Below are 17,850 nucleotides of genomic sequence, written 5' to 3' on the forward strand. Positions count from 1 at the left end.
CCTTCCTGAGCTTAAGACTTATGAGTCTCAACTATCTGCCTCTGAGACGTGTTTCACAACATGTCCCAAACTGACCTCATCATCTTCCACAAACCTACTTTTCCTCCTGCAGTCCTCATTTTGGAAATTCACCAAGCTGTTCAAGCCAAAAAGCCGAGTCACCCTAGACTTGTATCTTTCTTTCAATTCTGGTATTTAATCATCCCTAAGTCTCGTAAATTATACCTTTTTAAATGACTACTTTTCTAGTCTTAATTCAGGCCCTTCTCATCTTTGACTATGGCTATGGTCTCCTAATATGTATTTGTCTGTGTAGTTTCACACCCTCTCATGACACCCTTCACATTGCAGCTGTTGTGAATATCTAAGGAAATTCAATAATATGTGATACTCATCCACTCAAATTATATCATTTTTCCCATTTACCTACCGAAAAGGGACAAAAATCCAAGTTCCAGAGTATGGCATAGAAAGCCATCTACATTCTGTTTCCCCATCTACATCAACTGTGACCCTCTTCTTATGCCAGGAAGTAACTAAGATAATCACCATATGAAGCAGGTTGCTTCATTTCCCCATTCATTTGATACTGTCTCTCTGAAATTTTCTCAACATTCCTTTAATTTTCCTCTTACCTACTCCTACCCCCAAGACACATTCATAGTGCTGGACACAGGAGGCAGTCAGGTGAAAAACTAAGTGAGTAAATGGTAGAGTAGAATTACCATGAATACTCAGAATAGTATTGAAAACTAAAACTTTTATGTTTACTTACAAATGAACATAAATACCCTAACATTCTTAAATTCTGTTAGAATTGTCATAGTATTTCCATTTCCATAGTTCTAATTTGGCCTAATAAAAAAATTTTGAGAGTTCAAATAAACTTAGAAAGAATATTTTCACCTATAATAATATATTATTCTGTTTTATTTAGTTGGTTTTAGACCAGAAAAGGCAATGGGATGAGGATCTTTTATCCTATACTGCTCCCTACAATGCATACATATAATATATATGTACACATATATGTATATATACACAAATTACCATTTCTAATAAACACTTTACCATCACTGCCTTATTTTCTTAGGATCATTCTGGAGCACTTACTTGCTATTATTTTGGAATTAAAGAAATGCAGAATCTGTACTGATGGGATGAGTTCTTGGTTACAGTAGTCTAATTGGTATTATATAACTATTTTAAACACTTCAGCAGGGAATTTGTTCAGAGGAAATGGAAGAACATGTAAAACATAATACCTTTCTCTTCCCCATCTTTCTTTTCTCTTCATTTATTTATAGATATGCTTTTCACTTTCTCAGAAATGCTTTTAGAATAAATACCCAACACTCTTTGACATTAAGTTTAAGACCTTCATTACAGAAGTGGTAACATATGTTGGAAAGAAAAGCTTGTTTAGATAATGAAATATATATATATATATATATATATATATATATATTAAACTGAAGGCTTCCCTCCTGTTGATCCACAACTTAAGCATAAAGGAAAATCTAAAAGGGGAAAATATAGAGAGATGTGCAGGGGGCCCATAATATCAAGGAATATTAGTATTTGTGATCAGAAGGCAGGTAAATGGAAACTAACTGCAAATAGACAGGTCAACTGCTTAGTCAGTGCTTGCTAGGAACATGTTGGCTATTCTAAGATCAAATGTGAAATGAAATGTACTCTCATGGGTTGGTTTGAGCCATCTGGAGAATCACTGATGTGCCCTCAGCACCCTGGTAAATTATAATTAAAGCTGGTTCTATAAATACAGAGGGAGACAGAGAATAATGGTGAGAGAGAAAAGAGCAACCGGAAAACACTCACCTCCAGTTAGTTACATAAGAAAGATATTTGACTGAGCATTTGGTTCCAGTCTGCAGTTGCGTAAAGGAAAGGAAAAGAAACTAAGAGACTCTGGCATGCAGATCATCCCATCACATTAGCTGAACTATAAATTTAATATGAAAATATGATTGTTCTAAGCTATGACATTCATTAATATGGGTTGCAGGAAGGAATTGGTAAAACTGTGAGAGAGACTTTTAGGGAAAAGACAATGAACTTGGACAGGAGGAGGAGAAAGAGAACAGAGCATCAGCCCTCTTTCATTTAAACTGTGTTGAGTTTTCAAAAGCATACACACAATAACAGCAGGGACATTTCTAAAATGAACAAAAAGACAACTTCTTATGATAGACTGGCTTACCCCTTGATGAGCTATAAAATTCTATATTAAAAATGATTAAAAGTCATGATACTAAGTCAGATTCTTTGCAGCAGTGTTTTGTTTCTCAGACAGGCCTTCCTTTTACCAATTACCAGATTCTTCCAGGTGGGATAATATTTTCAAAATACTCATTTCAAGAAAAAGAAAATACAAAAAAGTATGGCTGTAACCTTGATAAGAGTCACCTTGACAAGAACATGTCTCCCACCATGCGTGACCCTCTCCTTGCTTTATCTTTCAAACCAGACTCACTGTTCAGATATCTCAGTGGCATATAAACTCTAGCACAAAAAATAACTGTAACACTAACTTGTTAATCACCTAACAGTTATGGTAGTTGCAAATCCTCTGCTTCTGGAAGGGGATGAGAAAAGCAAAATAAAGAGACCACAAAACTAGAAGAATATGATACAATCCTTGAGTCATATGGGCATTCATAACTATGGTTAGTGAAGAGAACAAAGACTATTATAACTTTGTAGTATTACAAGCAATTCTCATTAATTGAATCTATGTAGTAAGCAACTGAACCACAGGCTTTGCATTCTATCCTTTAACATAAGTAGGTATTGTTATGTATGCTTTATGGATGAAGTAACAGGTTCAGAGAAGCAACATGGCCAAGGGATCTTGGCCAATAAATTCTCTAACTGAGATTCAATTTCAGCCAATTCCAGCCTTGAGTTCTTGCCTTTATACAAGATTACTTCCTCTCTGAATCTTGTAGATTGTTTATAATGAGCAAGTAGATTATATTAAATAAACCTAAATATGATTATAAAATCAAAAATAAAATTTTAAGGTCTAATAGCAAAACTAATACTTTATATTAATATTTCATTTTAATGTTCCTAAAGCATTTCCACAAAATTAATATTTTATATTAATATAGCATTTTACTGTTTCTGCAACATTTTCACAAACCCTAGATTATTTGATCTTTATAATATCCCAATGATATGGGCAAAGCCATTGTTTTCTCTACAGATGAAGTAGCTGTAACTTAGAGAGATGAGTGACTTCTTTATGGTTCCAAAACTTGCAAACTGAGATTTGGATGCAGGCCTTAAGATTCCCATTCCCAGGTGCCTTCTCATTCTTCTGGTGTCCTGGGTAGTATAGTGCAGGCTACTGGTATAGATTCACCTACAGATGAGTTTTACTATGAATTCCCCAAAAAAGCACCACTAAGGTGTTTGGAGTCTAAAGGGCCCATTTAGACTCCAAACATAAGGACCATTTATGCTTGGTCCATGTTTTCATCAGAGTTTAAACAACCCAATATCATTCAAATTTCAGCCTACATAGCAAGATAAGTGATAGTGACTTAAATAATTATTAATAATTATTACTAATTGCTGACATCTGGAAAGTGTCACCTGAAAAGCATGAATGCTTTATGTCCAATAAACAGAGTCACTCAAGAGTAAAACAACAGTTACTCTAATATTTCAGAACATCTTCAGTATCATTTAGTGCATCCTTGTTCTGAAAGAGGTTTCTCCAACATAAGTAAATGATTATTATCTCAATAAGGGGGTAAATTCTACTTTAGCTGGTAAAAGCCAACCACTTGGCATGTTGCAGGTACTTGGTAGTAAATAGATGAATAAATTAGTGAATAGATGATGATAGTAGCCAGATCCATTGAAATCACTTCCTGTACTATCTTTAGGAATTTTGATATTTTCTGTTGAACTGATTTTCTCTATTTTTGATCTAATCAGGACATCAATGATGCTGTTAGTATATGTGTACATGCAGACTATGTCAGTGAAGCAAATGAGAGATGTAAATATTCATATTTTGTGAGAATATTGGTTACATGTAAAATTGTATGTGATATAAATTAACTACCAAAACATATAATGACCTAAAAAACTTGAGAATGTGTTCATCCAGAAATTTCTTTACTTGAAGTATAAAGGATAATGAAGAAGCATAGAAACATTTGCTTGTGTGGACATTTACAAAGTGGTGTCACATCTTTCTTGTCCCAGCATTTCTAAGAAATAAGAACACATTATCCCAATAACATTGACCAAGAGAAGTAAAGTGGGCTGGGGAGGGGAGAGGCATGGGAGACATGCTTGAACAGGTTGTTCAAGTGATTCTGATGTGTTCCTCTTCCCTGACTCTGCTCATGAATAATTACTTGTCGATATTTCACTGTACTTAAAATTACAGATATATTAATGGAAAATTTTGCCTTATTAAGTTCTGTCCTGTGATAATCCGTTACAATTTCTTAACAAAGATGTTAGTTAATCATCATGCATTTTGAAATATTTGCATACAGTATTATATGTGCTGAAATTCTATTTGTGTCTTTATTCGTTGGAAATTAAAACCCACCTGGAAATGAATCCCAGTCATTTCACTTATAACTGTATGATCTTGAGGAAGAAACTGAACCTCCCTGATTCTCAGTTTCTAGTAAAATGGGGATAGTTCCAGATCTTACATGCTTCTTAACATTCAGTGAGAAAACAGGTAGAGTTTCTGGTATGATAACTGACATACAGTACTTGCTCAATAAAATGCTCAATAAGTACTTGCTCTTTCCCACATCTTGGTCAGTTGCCCAGAGTTAATTTTAGTAACCCTTACCTAGTGGGCAGTTTCAGTTGTTACATTTCTACATTTTTTTAAAACTTGGGCTTGGGTTGGGGGTTCCTGAATGGGGCTGGGCCACAGCTCCGATACTCTAATGGGAACAAGAGCTTCCAGGGAACAATATATTCACTGGACTTGGGCACAGAGAATCTCAAGGTGACCATTGTCAAGGGCAAGATCAGAGAGGTCAGTGCTGCTAGGCCAAGGCTAGGTCTGCCCTGTCCTCTCTTGTTGCCATCTTTTCCATATTTTCCTAATCTTGGCCTTTATTATTCTTTCTTTTCTCACATATTCTGTCTGAAAACAAGCAAAATCTCAATCCAAGACATTTTTCTTTTATTAGTCATTTTTTTGTTTTATGAAACACATGGTGTTTGACCATTTCCGTGTTAATCAGCTGTTGCTGTTCAACCACTTGGGATATGAGAACACACTTGTGAAGGACTGAATTAGCCTTTCATTTAGTGGGGAAGAATAAGGAATTTAATTCCTTTCCTAACCCAGAAGAAGGAAATACATGTCGGGATCAACTTTTCAGAATTTTGTTCAATATCCTTGCTCTGAGTCAAACATTACTTTTTAAATGGAATTCATTTCTTGGTTCTTCCCTGGAAGAACTCCTCAATCTTCAAACAACAGATCATTGGAAAATTACTCCTATTGTGTCAACTTGGCTTTCTCTTTAACCTCAAAATTCAGCTTTTGTGCTTGTTTATCCAGTTTTCTATCTCTTCTTTTCCCTTCCTCAAAAGAAGTGGCATGGTCTGATGGATATCCAACTTAAGGCACAGGGGCAGAAAAGATGGATTCTAGTTCAGCTGGTTGTTGGAATGTGGAGGAGTTACCGATTTGCTCGCTTTTTCATCTGTATAGTGGAGATGGTAACTCTAATACAACTTCGTTTCAACTTCCAGTCTGGATGCTTTCACTCTGGACACTCCTTGTGGATGGTGCTCGGAACACTCCAAGTTCATGGTGATTGGCCTTCAGATACTGCCCGCAGTGCCACTGAGTGACAGCCCTGGGGACTGGGAGTGATTGTGGCTGCTTCCTCCTGGATCTTTATCCAGTGAGAGCTCTGGGACTAATCTGACGACCATCCTTATAAACAGTATAGGTTTATGGCTAGACGGTTGGCTCTGAATCACTTCAAAAGATAAAATTGGCATTTAGTTGTTTGGATGACATTAAGATTTGGCATTCTACAGTACAGAAGAGAAAATAAAATTCTCATTTCTAGTATTTTCATTATAGAGTAGTAATAACCACCTCAAGATTGTTCTAGGTGCTTAACTGATTAAGAAAACAACCATTTATAAGCTGTTAATAAAAAACTTAAACCCATTTAGCCAGCCTTTAATTCTCTGTATCTTAAAATGACCTCTTTTGTAGGACTTTGCTTTGAATCTTACTCCTTTGTGATGAAAAAGTCCTCATCTTCATTTTGCTTTGTAAGGAATTTCTCCACCGTTTTCTATGCTTATCGCCATATCACTTTTAAAATCAGCTTAGCAGAGTAACGGAGACCGTGACCTTTCCAGTTGAAACCAAACATCTTTTCATCAACGGGAGGTTTGGCTTTAGGCATGAAATTACCTAAGGTGATTTATTTACTAAATAAAATTACCTAAGATGATTTATGTACTATTTATTACTAATTTTAACATCTTAAAATAGACTCACCCTGACCCACCAAACTGACAAGTTCCTGGATAATAAAGAAAAAGCTCATTTCAGAATAGAAACAACAACTGCAAATCTGAGCTGAATTTGCTTGCAGAATTTCGATTGGTTCACATCAGTTCACTCACTTTACAGTAAATTCCAAGTCCATGGTCAGAAAATAGGTGAGTCTCAGTCTGATAGAAGAGAACCTTAATAAAGCAGGAGCCCACAGCCCTGGCATTCTACTCAGCAGTGCAATGAAAACGCAGGCACTAATAAACTGGATTCGGAATTGTCTTTCTGGGAATATCTGTATGTTGCAGGAGGCTCGTTCTTTCTGCAGAATCTTCTGTGCTTTCCTGTGAGACGGCTGTAGAAAAGCAGAACTTGCTGTGCTCTTGTACTTTAATCACTTGTGCAGCAACACAGGGCAATATTATTGTATCATACAGCCAGCTGACAAGAAGAGATTAAACCTTATTTCAACAGCTATACATTAAAGCTCCAAATCAGTCCACGGAACTAGGGTGACCTCCAATGAACCTTTGCTGGATGACTCAGAAGCAAGATGCGGCCAGGTTGTGGCCAAGATGGATTTTGAGAAAAGGCGAATTTTGAATTTTCTACCTCACTGAATTCAGTAGAGGCTGCTGACCCAGAGCTACTCCACACAAAAAGAAAAATTAGCAGAGAGTCTCTGAAAGCAAGGTTACTAAAAGGACTCAAAGGAAATTTATTTTAAATAAAAAGAATGACTGCTCATCATGTTTTAAAATCCCAGTGGTCACCACAGGCCTTCCCTCAATACCCCATCTTTGTTGAGCACTTACTGTGTGCCATTGCAACAGAAATGGAAACCCAATGCAAAAGGGCAGCCTTGAAATCTCTTTTGTCCTTTGTTCTTCCACGTGGCAGATCCAGTTTTTGTAGTTTCAGTTCAAGTCTGCCAATTTGCATTAGCACATCATCCGCCTGGTTACCAAGAAAATGTGCCTGAAGAAGAAAATCAGAGTGTGTTCATGGTCATTAGGCTTGGAGCAAGAACATGAGTCAGCAGTTTTGAACTGCACAGCTGGGGAAGAAACAGGCCTGGGAGCCAGCAGAGCTCGCAGGGGAACTCTCCGCTGCCTGGCGGGCGAGCTTTGCCGCATCCACTTTTGCCGCATCCACCGTGCATTGCATCTGCCCCTGGCTACCAACGTGGGTGGGGAGACACAGGACACAGAAACTCCTCTTCGCATGCATCTGCATTTTCCTAGTCCTTTAACAAGGACCAACTGTAAGGGCAAAACATACATTTGACAGTAGTAGTTATATATGAATCTTTGTTTTTGAAAGAAATAGAAAAAAAGGTGAAAATTAATTTATTCTGATTTGCTTTGGACATTTGATATCATTGATATATGAAAGCAATACTAGTGTGGCTGATTTATGGCACGCACAATAAATGTACGAGAGCTGCAAAAATGATTTTAAACTCCTGTAATGCTGGCAATTATACAGATGATGGACAGTCTGCTTTTTTGTCTCACAAAACAACCTTTAAATCTTCATTTCTTAGCTGGAAACATGAAGGCACAGGCAGGTCAAGTGACTTTTAGATCTAAAGTGAGGAAAGTTGCTTGATGGTAAGCTAGGTCTTGAACCCAGACCTCCAGATTTTTTTAGAGCTTTCTTGCTACACCACAGATACCAAGGTTATCAGTCAAAAACTCTCTACCCCTGTCAGCACTTTGGGCTAAGACTTTGGGCTAAAGCGCTGCATTTCATGGGGAGTCTGTGATCAGGGGCAAAGGATCAGTTGACCCCATGATCAATCATGAACCCCTTGGAGGGCTTCATCGCATAGACTGTTTTCTAAGGAGTCAGAAAATTGAGAGCAGTTGCCTCCAGGACTACCATCTAAAGGAGAGATGAGAATCAGAGCAGAAACGGGATGATGTTTAGGAGGTGGGCATGGGTGGCATGTGGATGCAGGACCCCTGAGTATTCATGGGAGGGGTGGCAGGGGAGGGAAGTGAGCAATGCTTAGGCCGCATCCCACTTTCTTTGCGGTTCTGCCCCGGCCATCCTTCTCTCCCTGGTCTGTGTGGGGTGTCATCTTTCTGTGGCTCATCCAGGTGATGCTCTAATGCCCACAACTCTGTGCCGATGGGACTATTTTGATGGCTCTATACAAAGAATGTTTCTATTAATGATATGCTGTTGACTAGCTGAATGCATTGAATATAAACTTCTTTCTGCATTGGGGCCCCTTAGAGCAGTGGGAGTTTTTATTTATTTTTCAAGTCAGGTGGCCATATTTTGGGTCTCCTCTCAGAATGAGCACAAACCACTTGTGTGTACCTCTAACAAACTGTACATTGAAAACTGCCTTCAATACATTTATTTTTTATTTTAGAAAAAATATTAATATTTTTGTATACTTCAATAGAATTATCAGACTATCCACTTATGGTAGAACAGTCCTCTTGGGAAACCAGACCTCATATGGGTAAAGAAAGAAAGAAAATATTGTGACGATAAATCACATACACATTTATGTTGGCTCTAGCAGCAAAGCAACTTTATAAAATGTGGTTATAAATTATTGAAAAATTTCTTGAAGATGTAAAAGTATAGATAAAAGTCATCTAGAGGGGGAAAAATTGCCATGAATTGTGTGCATTTCTTAAATGATTCATAAATTAGAAGTTAAAACAAGTATTTATTTAGATGCTTGTTTGTTTATAAAATGTTTTTGTCAAAAATAATTTAATAAGAATGGTAACTGCTTTTACCCAAACTCAATTTAAAATTTAAAGACTAGTGTACCACAGTGTAGGATTCATCATCATAAATGTTAGAGACTTGGGGGCCATTCATTATAGCACCATTTAATCAAAACTTACTTCTAAGCACACGTGTATGCTTGGCCAGTTGTGAAGTCAGATTGTGCTGTTGCTGCTTCTCATCAATTAGGACTCCTCTGTCAGGGCACTCCAGCTAAGAAAGTGTGGACATATCGACCTGTTTCGAATGAGGTCTGTATGGATCCAAGCTAGAGCAAGGTCTACTTGAATGTAAAGTCATGTGACTTGAGCAATCGGTAGGTGTCTACCTGGGAATGTTTGGTGTCCTCATCCATAAAGTATAAATATTAATAATACCAAACTTGTAAATGCCAGCATGGGTGTGAAAGCCCTTGATAAAGGTAGAATGCTGTGCAAATGTCAGCAGTCTTTTCTAACTAGAGGACAAAGAGTTCATCATGGTGTTGGTGGACTGCTCTGCTCTGTTGGAAATACCGTGGCACTTCCATCAGAGATGGAATGAGAGATTTCTCAACATGAAGGTTGATTTAAACACATTCAGTGAGTGTGCATGATCTTCACATACGTATCTATGAAACTATAGGAAAGTTATTTCATTTATGTATTGGTGAATGAAAAAAATCAGAAAATCTGGGGTACTGATCACTTAATAATCAGGAGAACAGTTCGATCAGCTTTAATTTCTCAAAAAATCATGGTTTCCAACAAAAGAATATGACTCCTCCAGAGGAGAGAAAAAAGCAGAAGGACATAGCACCCTGCTGTGCAGTCCATAGGGAGGACATATGTTTTACCTAAGGAGACACATGTTTTATTCAAATGGCCCCTTTTACAACCAGAAACATTTACCCTTGTGAAGATGATGAGAATAAGGTGATCTAGAATTTATCTTTGAGAAAGAGCTTAGCACTTGAAATGGAACGGAATGCCTAGCCAGGAAACGTTGGATAGAATTTAAATGTTAAAAAATAAAGTGTGATTTAAGTGTCAAGAATGATATGGGCCTTCTTCCTCCCAATTCTGTTGCCTGAATTCAGCATCTCCCCTTCGAAGTCGCCTGGCTTTCAGCTGTAGCTGAGCATGTGGGAAAACTCAGAGACTGGAAGCAGTAGGAAGGAGCCCGTCAACCCACAGGGACCTGGAAATGTGGGAGGAACAGTTATTAACAATCCAGTTATGAGACAGACTTAGAGACGAGGACTTCAAGCTGAAAGGAGCTCTGGGAGTATTCATCTTGTATAGTAGAGGTGGCTGTCCGCAGAGAACTCCATGACCATCTTCGTCTTCATTCCCTGGATAACTGGGAAAATTCAATATTCTATTCTGGTCAAATTTTTGTTTTTGATTTTGGTTTTTCAGGAGGAATAATAAAGTGTAGGAAAGAAAAAGTTGTAAATCATTTAGGAAGAAGGAAGATGTGCTAGAAATAGTCATTGTGGAAAGAATATCATATGATATGTTTGTAAGGTAAATTTTGTTGCAAGGGAAATGAGGACCAAATCAGTATGGGGTAAAGGAGGTGCCAAATCATAGGAAAGAGGAGAGACAGAGACATTTTTTGGACTTGTCAGAACAGCTCATGATTGTATTCTCTGTGCTAAGGTCTTAAGAGTCTGTACATTTATTTATGTTTGCTCCGCAGACCACTGTAGCTATTTAGTTTCAGCATTCACCTCCCCCTACAGACAGACATTGCTTTATTTCTAAAATACCTTGTGCAGGGCCAAAAAATGTTTATTCTATTTCCTAGGATGTAGGCTGGTGACAGAAAGTAGACGCTGGAGAATGGAAGCACTTGGTTTCAAATAAAATATCTGCATTAAATATTCAGCTTTTTTGAAGCTTTATGCGAATACAGTACCAAAGGAATTGGCACATTGGCAAGGGCTCAGGCTCGGTATGAACAAATCTCCACATTGACCCCATTGACGGCCTAATACATTAACATCTCGCCGGACCCAGGAGGGGCAGCCGGAGCACACAGTTTCTTGGGGGCACTGCTGTTGCCTCTCTGGTTAGAGCATGATGCCATTCAGACCTGGGCTCTGGCTTGGTATGAATTGATGTCGGTTAGGTTCATACAGCTAATTCTCTGTAGCACCAGTCAAATGCAAGAAAAATGTGACTACTCGAGATGAGCTAAGTGCCGACACTAGGAGCTCAGTACATTTGCTATTGCTTGGGTGGGTGGTAGGTGTGTTTACTTCCCCTCTGGTATCTGGGCAAATGCCCAGGTCCAGGCCTCTGGCTAAGCAGAGGGAGTCAGAGAGAAGTTACCAAAGGGTTGGCTCCAGCAAATGACCTTTGCTAGCAGCTATTTGACCATTACAAACAGAGAGGATGTGGAAGAGCCAAGTTCATTTTGCAACTGGAGTTCTTTGGGTGTTCAGTCTCTTTGTAATATACCGTTAATGTGATTAAAACTGAGGCATTTAGAGGGCTTCCCTGGTGGCGCAGTGGTTGGGGAGTCCGCCTGTCGATGCAGGGGACGCGGGTTCGTGCCCCGGTCTGGGAAGATCCCACATGCCACGGAGCGGCTGGCCCGTGAACCATGGCCGCTGAGCCTGCGCGTCCGGAGCCTGTGCTCCACAACGGGAGAGGCCACAACAGTGAGAGGCCCGTGTACCGCAAAAAAAAAAAAAAAAAAAAAAAAATTGAGGCATTTAGACCTAAACGGTTGTTGGGATAAATTAGAGACATCAAAACTGGCAGAGTTTAGTTTTGAAGAACACCATTCTGTCAGCTCTCCCTGAAATTTAATCACTCTAATATCAAGCTGTTTTTCTTCATGATGTGAAATTTGGCAGTGAGCAAAATCAACAAGGTCACAGCATTGAAGAGGAATTCGTTGCATTTTGGCAGAAGAATGGTGGCGATTCTAATGCCTAAGAATGCTTCTTTCAAAGGACCTAAGAGAAAGCAGCTATTAATTATTTAGATTACTACAGGGGGGATGGAAGAAGTTCACGTGTGTAAATATGCGTGTGTGTTTGTGTGTGTGTGTGCATGCACGTAAGTACACGTACATGGAAACTGAAACCAATTTGGTGAAATTGATTTTTTATGCAATCTGCTGCCTTTAAACCCTTTTCCATTGGCCTTTCAAAAAGAAGAAGCAACAAAAATGCAAATAGAAAAATACTCTTAAACATACATGTGACAGAGAAAACGTGCAAAGAATGAGAATGGGAGAGATGCTTTTGTATATCTACGCACACGTGTGTGTGCACAGTGACATTTTGGTTGCCCACACAGCAAGTGGAAAGCAACTTGATGGAGTCGAGTTAGCCATGTCTTGATGGTCTGACATGTCTCAAGCATTTCTGGGTGTCTCAGAACCAAATACCTGAAGAAGGCAAATTCAAAGGTTTCTTTGAATAGTATTTATACCTCAGACTTCCAGATTTTTTTCTTGGTCTGTCTCTATATCCTCAAACTCCTTAAATCTACTGCAGAAGGGATGGAAAATAGGTAATTGACTTATTGGCTTATGAATTAATAAGAGTTTCTAGGCTATTTCCCAAAGGACCCTTCACCTCTTCCTCCAAACATACACAGACACACACACAAAGACACACACAGACACACACATGCACTCAGAATTATCTGCTGTTCTATATATATGTGTTGTGTGTCTACCAGATTAGGAATGGCATTTATTTTCAGGGTATTTTAAAGATTTCCCTGCAGGTTATCCAAATAGTAGCTTTGGAAAAAAAAACCTCCTAAATGACCACATTCAAATTGTCTTTTGAATGATGTCCTTGCTAACCAGGAAAATAAGCTCACTCCAGTATGCCTGAGGCAGTACTAAAAAAGAATCAGGCAGTGGCCTTAATGAAAATCCAGTTTTAGGACTGGGAGAAACTTAATATACTGTATCTTTTCTCTGAGGTCATGGCTCTATCCTCGAGGAGGTTATAGCAGATCATATTTAAGGCTGGAAAGCATCACGTGTAAAATATGCCCTGGGAAGACAGCTTTAATTTACACTACTCCTGCATGTGCAAGGGAAGAAAATGGAGCCTTTAGTTCCTATGAGGTGTCAATTTTAGGCTTTTACATGGTCAGGCAAAAGGCAGAGTGGGCTATGGGTCTGGGGACCAAGTTCTTTCCATTTTAGACCTTGATTCTGTCTAGTTTGTGACCTTAGACAAGTCACCTCCCCTATTCAGGATTCTTATCTGTAAAATTAGGATGAACATATTGATCTCCATACCATTGTGGTTGAAAAGCATGAAGAAGATTCTTAGATTTCAAAGTATTTTGAAATTAACAAAGCGCTTTACAAATATAAGCCATGATGTTAGGGATTTACACAGAGGAAAACTAATGCATGTAACTAGAAAGGGCAGAACTTCCTCCTAGTGGGGAAGAGGCTCCTGAAAAGGCAGAAGGGACTGGCTGCATTATTTAAGCCAGGTGGCATGAGACAGTGGTATAAGTGCCTTTTCCACCTCTGTCTCCCAAGTGGCCACTTGGTTTGAGTGCCCACAAGGTCAATTTGAGTTGAATTTCCAGTGTGCTGATGTGTGTTGATGTCACTGTTGCTGAGAAACTTGTATTTCCCCCAGAGATGATTTGATACGCTTTTCTATAGATTCTGAATTCCTGATCTTTTCCCCCTCGTAGTGCTAATGTAATGAAAACAGAATTATTTCATAGCAATCCAAAGCCCTAGTTAATTCTCCCACTGACTGTAATTGTGAGTCTCTGACCTCAAAATCCACAGGGCAGTCTGTCGCTGGTGGAGCATTCTAACTAGAGCACGGGACTGCAATGGTTAGTGGGAGAACTTCAAGTAAAAAGAGTCTTATTTTAATTCATATTGGAACTTACCAACAAAGGAAAAAACAGTTCCTCTTGGGCCTCAGATGCTAACAGGAGCAAGGTTCTTCCTGTGGGGAAGGGAACCTCAATGTTTTTTCTAAAAAGTGTCCAGCTTTTCAAATTACCAGCCTGCTCAGTCCCCTAACAACCTAATAGTAGCCTCTCTATAAATAGCTTATCTCATTACATTCTTGTTTATTCTCTGTCTAGATGGTTTTGTGCTTCGTCCTTGCCTGCTGTTCATAGATTCCTAGGCTCAAAGCCAGCTTTGCATTTTCATCCTTTGGCATAAGCAGAGCATGGAGTGGAAATAAAGAGGACAAAGGCAGTGATTTCCTGTCTATACCCGCCACAAGTGCCCTGTCCCAGTGGCCCCAAGGGGCCAAAGTAAATGACACTTTTGTCAAGAATGTGAATGATCTAGGTAAATTACGAAACGTTAGATAAATACACACATATATGCATATGTGAATAAATGTGTGCATGTATGTATATATACACATGTTCATGCATATATGTGCATATGTACACACACATATATATACATACCTGTTCTGTAAGAATATGTCCAAAACTGTAAATAAAAGGTAAGGAAGACGATGAGTGCCATCTCGTGGAGAGCCCAACCACTACATTTCCCAAATTATCTCTACAACAAACGTTTTTTAAATGCCAAGCCGATATTGCTTGGAGTAAAGATTTTCTTCCTACCTTTCCAAGTTGTTCATCCAAATCATAATGTGTCCGCTACATACACAGTGTCATGGTCCAGCGTGCCAGGATACACCTTAGGGAAGGCACCGTGTTCATGGAGATGGGCACTGTGGTGAATCAGTAGAGATGCATTCACTACTGACCCCAGCTCAGGCAGACGTCTCAAAAGTTATGCCAGTCAGTGACAAAGCTGATAACGGACTCCAGGACTCACAGCGTTTTATACATGACACCGTCCTGTGACCAGTTGTTGCTGCAGCCACCATTTTGCACAATGTAATCCAATCACATTGTTCACAGTCTGCCCACGTTCAAAGCTCAGTTGATCAAGCCTTTTACTTTCTCTCAGTTAACTGGCATCACAGCCTCGTAGCCTAGCTACATGCATACTTCTATAAGCAATATTAATGCTCTACTGGATCAGTTGCCTGAGATACATACATATACGCAATGCCTGCTCCTACTTGTTGTATCTCAATATGCACAAGAAGGTGAACTGACTTCTTCCTGCTGCAGACATGACCAAGGACATAGGTTCTCATTCCCGGGAGTGTGAGAGTCCATGGTAAAATGGGGTTTCTGCCAAACATTACATGAGCATGATTAACTAACACCCTCTCATCACTCAGCAGGAGAAGAAAGTGTTTTGTAGCTATTAGACAAGCAGGGAATGCAGAAGGGTAGCCGCATCAGAGCTTTTGGCAATGAGTGAAAAAAGGGCACTAATAGTAAGACTAGCTTACAGGTACCCTTCCATTCACTCATTCAGCAAATATTATAAAGTGCTCTGTGTGTTGTCTGCACTATGGATAATGCAAGCGATCAAACCAGGCAAGAACTGACAAAGCTCCCTACCTTCAAAGGGCTTCCATTCTAGTCAGGATTATAGACAATAAGTAAGTGAAACATTCTGTTTGTTAGAGGACGATAAGAACTAAGGAGATAAATAAAGCAGAGAAGAGAGAGAATGCCGAGGGTGGGGAGTGTTACAGTTTTACAGAAGGTTGCCAGGGAAGGCCTCATGAGAACATGACACTTCTGTTGAAACTTGGAGGAAAGAGAGCAAGGTTTGCAAATGTGCGCGGCAAAAAGCAAAGAGCCAGAGACAGACCTATGCCTGGCAGGCCAAGAAATAGGTTTCCAAGTGCTAGGTTAGGTTCTTTTTCCACAACACTGATAGAAATCCTGTTTGACAGTGAAAAATCCAGCACACCAGGAGATTGCCCAATGTGCCAGAGCCGGTAATTGGTGGATTTAGGTGGGAACCCAGCCTAGCCCTGGGCTAGATATTTTTACCTGCTAAACCCAGTAGCTGATCAGATGGGTCTCTTTTGGAGGTTAGGGAGGAGGAACTGTGACAGGCTCAGAAAGAAGGAGTGTTATTAGGGACAGAGCCTAGAAATACCTCAGGATTTTTTTTTTGTAAAAAATAATTGGTACTTTTCCCTACAGACTATATTCTTGTCATAAATCCAAGAAATAAAATATTAATATGTGACCTCATCTGATATTCCACATTTTCGTATTTAAATTAGACCTTATAAATAAAATCGAATATTATAACAGCACATGGACCCGTAACTTCAGTTACCAATCTGGTGATGCTCCACCTGGGTTCTTGCAGAGTTCTTGAACGGGAGGAATGAGGAAAATAAAGTAACTGTGTGCCTACCAGAGTACAGAGGAATTGACCTTTGTCCAGCCATATCAGATGGTTTGAGTATTAGATTCATGGTCAATGTATAGAGGAAACGCATCCCAGCCCAACAGCGCATGCTCAGAGCAGAGATGCTGCAGAGTTATCACGTGGGCTGAGTACTCCCCTTGCCCGCAGGGTAGGAGACGCAGCGCTCACACCACCAGCCATTTGGCATCGGGAACAGGCAGCACAGCCACCACACTGGCACTGCCTACAGCCTGCCCTGCCTCCTAGGAGGGGTTTCTTTCGCCCACGGCTGGAGCAGTCCAACCAGGGTAGTGTTGAAGTAGGCTGCTCGCCTGGTGTTGCTGCATCCCCCTGTGGACGTCCCATTACACAGCTCTTGTTTTCCCTCCCCCAGGCGGACCCCAGATCAGCTTGCCCACAGTGAGTGGGACGAAGCAAATCGGAGCTGCTTAAACATTATGAGTCTCATTACTCTTTGGAAAGCGCTTGAAGATCACTGGTTTCACTACCCTCAGAGTGTCACCAGGCTGGTCATCAAGGGGACCTGGGAACTCCTCTGCTGACCAAGTTCCAGCCCACGTCCACACAGGTGAGAGTCAATTCTAGTCTGAAGTCTTTCTGAGATTTGATAACCTTTTTGATTCCCCATTTCGATATTTAACAGCAATAATAGAAAAGTGTTTGGAACATTTTATACCCTTCTTGCTGTCCTTTAAAGTTTTTTTTTCCTTCTGTTTTCAAAAGAATAGTTACAATTTCTGAAGTTAATTCACTGACTGCTTGAAAACCATTCAGTTGTCCTGAAGAATCTGGTTTCACCTCACAGTAAGATCTAGAAATCACATTTTATACTTTCTGTTCTAAAAAGTGATAGATGTTAAATATGTCCTGTTCTATCTTGGCCTTTTTCTTTGACTTTTTGTTTTTTTTTGGTTCTCTTATCTCATTGACTCCCTTATATCTCATCGGAAGAAACCCTCATTATTTAAAGAATCAGTACTGATTTAAAGGTATATACACAATTTTAGCATGGGAGATTCTGCCATAAGTGTGGTTATACCAAATGGTATGTATGGAGAAGGGAAGCAATTGGGGGGGGCAGGGGTGGCCATATAACGAAATGACTCGGGTAACACGGGAGGGAAGTGGAGTGACCTGCCTCAGGGGTGGGACCTCCACAAAGGCTATTGTTGGCCCCAGCCCCAAACTGAAGCGGCTTCTTTTCCCTCCTCTTCTGGTTGTCCTGCCTTCCTGCCCCCTCCCTGGGTCCTGCTTTCCTCAGGGTCTTTCTTTTCTTTCTC

At 39.7% G+C, this 17,850-nt stretch overlaps 1 long non-coding RNA gene across 4 annotated transcripts in view; it reads left to right on the top strand.

The window, feature by feature from the left end:
• The window catches only part of LOC132436865 (uncharacterized), a 385,752-nt gene that overhangs the window by 209,065 nt on the left and 158,837 nt on the right, over positions 1–17,850 (top strand). For all 4 annotated transcript variants that reach the window (XR_009521899.1, XR_011246707.1, XR_009521900.1 and 1 more), the window contains exon 2: positions 16,944–17,138. This is a non-coding gene — a long non-coding RNA (uncharacterized lncRNA). The remainder of the gene's footprint in view (positions 1–16,943; positions 17,139–17,850) is intronic.

Source organism: Delphinus delphis, chromosome 14, assembly GCF_949987515.2.
Source record: "Delphinus delphis chromosome 14, mDelDel1.2, whole genome shotgun sequence".
NCBI classification, from domain to species: Eukaryota; Metazoa; Chordata; class Mammalia; order Artiodactyla; family Delphinidae; genus Delphinus; species Delphinus delphis.